Here is a 5,113-nt window from a genome sequence, read left to right on the forward strand (position 1 = left end):
GATTCATAGATTGTCAACGTGAAATTTGACCTTTCTTATGTGCACCTTCTGCAGGTACCTGAAGATATTCTGGTTAAGGGAGTGGTTGGATGTAGGCAGGTGAAGATATTCTTTTTTACTAACTCTGTGTTTGCAGAATTTGGATTAGCAGATCAAAATAAAAAGTTGGGTGATATTGCTGCTTCTCACTTGCTTAACTTATGGAGTGGTAAGGCTAGCAGTGGAGGCGCCTCTTGGGAACTCTCCTAACGGGGTAAGTTATATGAGATTTCTATAACCTTATTAATTTTCTGAAATTCATGTGGTTTCTTTCGTACCCATTGATCTGATGGATTTCATGGTTTTATTTGTGCGTTTATTACAAATTGATGACAATTAATGCTTTCATGTGGTTAGCAATCAGTCTCAGGAGTGTTAGAAATTTGTTGTTATGAAGATGGAACTGTGCCCTTTATGTTATGATTGGGAATGGCACAACAGTGTGAAATTTAATGAAATGATATATACTAGAGGTTGAAACAGAGGTTGAAGAAACAGAGGTTGAAACAAAGGTTGAAGAAAGCTGGAAGATTTTTCTCCCTCTTGGCCCTATGGTCTTTTAATTAGAACATGGAAGATTTTTGCCATTTTTTTTTGGTACTGCTAATTAGGTATATTAATTATAGGGCTTGCATTGTGTAGTTTGTTGTTTGTCCTACGGAGGTTAGAATGCTTGGCTATGCCATGTTTGTTGGACTCAGGCATCCGGCTAGAGCTTTTATATAGGATGTTGATGCTGATTGTTTACCAATATGCAAATCCAAGCTATTCTATTGCTCATGTAATGCATTTTGTTTCTCCATGTTGTGGCTTTTTTGTCTTAGTGAATTGAAATGAAACTTTGTTTTATAATTTATTGTTGAATTGTATTCTTATAATTAATAAGAAGAATATTATTATATACCGTAAATATTTTTTTTATCATGATAAAATCTTTAATGAGGGGTTTTTGAATCATTATAAAAGATTTAATGAGAAGATTTTTAATTATTATATAAAAAATTAATGAGATTATTTCTAATTATTATAAACAATTTAACGAGAAGAGTTTTTATTATTATAAAAAATTCTGATGAGGACAATTAATCTCATTATATATTGTGATAATGAGAAGGTATTTTATTCTCATAATTACTTTTAGTAAGGGACCCTTATAATGGAGGGAGCCATGAGAGTAATAATTCTCATTAAAAACCCTTTCATGAGAATATTTGGACTTTTAATAATAATTTTTCTTCTCATTAAAAGCCTCTTTTTTTGTAGTGGTAAAACTCTATTTTCACAAGCTTTGTGAATTTTCTTCTCCTAAAATAAGAAGGTTGTGTAAATTTAGTCAAAATATACGTAAATTATATCTAAAAATAAATTATTTTCGTAAAATTCATAGGTTTTATGTAAAACTCTATTTTCACAAGGTTTGTGAATTTTTTTATCCTAAAATAAAAAGGTTACATAAATTTGGTCAAACTATACGTAAATTAAATCTAAAAATAAAAGATTTACGTAAAATATATAGGTTTTACGTAAAGCTCTACTTTCACAAGGTTTGTGATTTTTTTTCTCCTAAAGTAAAAATGTTTCATAAATTTAGTTAAACTATATGTAAATTATATCTAAAAATAAAATCTTTACGTAAAGTTCAAAGCTTTTACGTAAAACTCTAATTTTCACAATGTTTGTGGATTTTTTTCTCCTAAAATAACAAGGTTACGTAAATTTAGTCAAACATTACGAAAATTATGTGTAAAAATATGAGATTTACGTAAAATTCATAGGTTTCACGTAAAACTCTATTTTCACAAGGTTTGTGAATTTTTTTGTCCTAAAATAAAAAGGTTACATAAATTTAGTCAAACTATACGTAAATTATATCTAAAAATAAAATATTTACGTAAAGTTCAAAGGTTTTACGTAAAACTCTAATTTTCACAATGTTTGTGGATTTTTCTCCTAAAGTAAAAGGGTTACGTAAATTTAGCTAAATCTTACGTAAATTATGTCTAAAAATAAGAGATTTAGGTAAAATCCATAGGTTTTACGTAAAACTTTATTTTCACAAGGTTTGTAAATTTTTTATCCTAAATAGAAGGTTACGTAAATTTTGTCAAACTATATGTAAATTATATCTAAAAATAAACTATTTACGTAAAATTCAAAGGTTTTACGTAAAACTCTATTTTTCATAAGGTTTGTGGATTTTTTCTTTTAAAGTAAAAGGGTTACGTAAATTTAGTCAAATCTTACGTAAATTATGTCTAAAAATAAAAATTTACATAAAATTCATAGATTTTTTGTGCTTGATTGGTGATTTTTGAAAAGTTAGGGACATGAATGCACAATTTGCCACATGAACTCCCTTCCCTTCCTAATCATATGTATTTCAAACTTGGAAAATATGCCACTATCTATCAAATCATTTATTATAAAAGAAAACCCCATTGTTAATGACAAAAAGAAGATTCCTAAGAGTTTCATAAGTTCCATACTTGTCAAAGTTGAAATCAAAATCAATATAGAAAATAGCACAACTGTAAACAATCTATATATTGCTCGAATTATAAGAGATATTCAAAGATTCATATCATAAATCATCTTCATTGATCAATAATTTGAACAATTCTACTACATTTTTTAGCATGTAGGAAACAATCAATCCCAATTCTACTACATTATTTTTTTAATTAATTTATTTTACATATACTTGAACTCAGTATCGTTATATCCAGTTTAACGACTTGGGATCCTCAATTACACTCCATATACACAGTATGTGAACAAACTATCTGTTTGACTGGAATAGATATACAAGAGAAAGGAAAATGCATCTTTATACAATGAAGCAGAAGGCTAATATTACATCTCAAAATCAATCGCATTCAAGCTGCTCCACCACATTCTGAAAAGCAACAGTTTCAATTCAACATCATCCCTAAAGCATAGCCAGCCAGCAGCAGAACAGGAAAAGCAAAGAACAGGACAGCCTGATAGGCGCAGACAGCAAAAAAAACAGAGCAATGAAGGAACCCCAGCAACCAGTTAAGATGTTATGCTTTCCGTGACAATTCCAACATACAAAATAGCTGTTCTAATAAGAGGGCAGCTCCCAGAATGTAGTCCCCTCATCTATCAGCTCTTAAAAGAGAGTATGCTTGCCTTTCGGAGCAAATATGCATTAACAGACCCTGGGCAAAAAAATCAATCTATCAGAACTTACTGTTCCACGATGAGTCAAAATATATGCATATCCTTGTGTAGTTTATCGCGTGGAAACGACCAATGACCCTGAAAGAAATATGCAAGCTAGTTGGAAGAAGATCAATAGCATGGGGATAAATATAGATTAGTTAGGATGAGCAAACTCTGATACATACAGGACCTATATGCGCTAATAGCAAACATCAGTACAATACAAAGCTCTGATGAAACCATAAACATAAATTTCTCAAACCTCATATTTAAAATGAAATCAAAAGGATTTGGTCTTTTAGAAAAAAGTGATTGAGTCTGTAAGCATGCCAATGATAATATCTATTTATGATAGGCTGCAAAATATGAATAAAATAAAAGGTCAAATTCAAAAAACAAAAGGGTCAAATTTGAACCTTATTTGATCTTGAATTACCATAATCCATTTTGCTAAGAAGACCTCTGATTTGAATTTGATTTGATCTGAAGAGAGAAAACAAATAAACTAGATATAAGGTGAGACATGAGCCAAAACTGACAAGGCATAAGTTCAAAGCCACAAGAGAGAAAATGCACCATTAATTGATTATTGTTCTTTAACCAGGTTTCATGTGAAAAAGACCAATAGAAATCTAGATCAACTTAGATATGAAAACTGTCAACTAAAGCTATCCCCACTTTTTCAGGAAGTCAAACATGTGATATAATTTAAATTTCTTATAACATGTGATAATCAGGTGTAGATAGCTTAAAGACTGAAATACTTTTTCATAAGTTTCATGTCAGCTGAAGCAGAAACATATGAAAACCATAAATTTCAGCCTATTTACTTTTCTATTATTTACTTTCCTATTCCAGAATTTAAATTTATTTCCTATTATTTTGTTTCCTTTAATTGTTAGTCTTGATTCCTATAATTTAGAGAGTGATATAATTATACCTATAATTTAGGGAGTGATATAATTATCCTTATAATTTAGGATGTGGAATTATTTTGTATCTGCAGCCTATATATATAAAAGTTTATCTATTCAATAAAAAAGAACTTTTATCCTCTCAAAATTCAGAATTAGAAAGGGGCTCTGTCAAGGACGAATCTGCTTTTGTCAATTCAATATATATCTAAAGAAGAATTTTGTAGTGTCTAGACCTGTGACTAGATCGTGCGCCAAGGTTCATAACATTATTCTATTTTTGTTAAGCTACCCACAATTTCAGCTGGCTTCCCTTGTACTCAAATACCAAATTATAGTATAAAAGCCAACAAAATGCATGCGGTTCATAAAGTATAACATATAAATAATTCTAGCTAGGTATGCTTTTTTCAGATGTTCATCCCGATTCCCTCTACTCCGTAAGTTTTGATGCACCTAATGGAGTTGTCCAACTCGATTATCCTTTAAAAATTGATGTTTCAAGTGATAGTATCATTAATAATTTTCCAAGTGATAATATCAAGATAGTGGGTTCTTGTAATGGCTTATTATGCTTTAGCAATGCAGTTGGAAGGGTTGCCTTGATCAACCCAGCCACAAGGAAGTATCAGATTTTACCACTTTTGCCTCTTCACCACAAAACTAAGAAAAAATTAGACTGGAATACTTGGACATTGGGGTTTGGGTATGATCCTGTTATTGATGATTATAAGGTTGTGAGGCTAGGTCAGTTCATGGGGCGTTGTTCGCGATATTATAATAATGAAACTATGATTTACAACCTGAAATCAAATTCGTGGAAGAAGACAGACACCAGGAATGTCTTATATTCTTGGTGCTGATCACAAAATGGGTATGCTTGTTGGTGATACTTGTCAGAGATTAATATAAGATATATGATTGGACCTTAACTATCAGTTCGAGTTTTTAGTTCAATCGGTTCCATCACATGG

The 5,113-nt window shown here is 30.6% G+C and overlaps 1 long non-coding RNA gene across 2 annotated transcripts; it reads right to left on the reverse strand.

The window, feature by feature from the left end:
* Positions 1 to 2,604: 2,604 nt before the first annotated feature.
* LOC136210653 (uncharacterized) lies at positions 2,605 to 3,812 on the reverse strand. 2 transcript variants are annotated; one of them, XR_010678136.1, is made up of 2 exons: positions 3,642 to 3,812; positions 2,605 to 3,221 (listed from the first exon to the last, which is right to left on the reverse strand). It is a non-coding gene; the product is annotated as an uncharacterized lncRNA (long non-coding RNA). The 2 variants fall into 2 exon arrangements; XR_010678140.1 differs by having other exon boundaries at positions 2,605 to 3,321.
* Positions 3,813 to 5,113: the final 1,301 nt, after the last annotated feature.

The sequence above is a fragment of the Euphorbia lathyris genome, chromosome 1, assembly GCF_963576675.1.
Source record: "Euphorbia lathyris chromosome 1, ddEupLath1.1, whole genome shotgun sequence".
Taxonomy (NCBI): domain Eukaryota; kingdom Viridiplantae; phylum Streptophyta; class Magnoliopsida; order Malpighiales; family Euphorbiaceae; genus Euphorbia; species Euphorbia lathyris.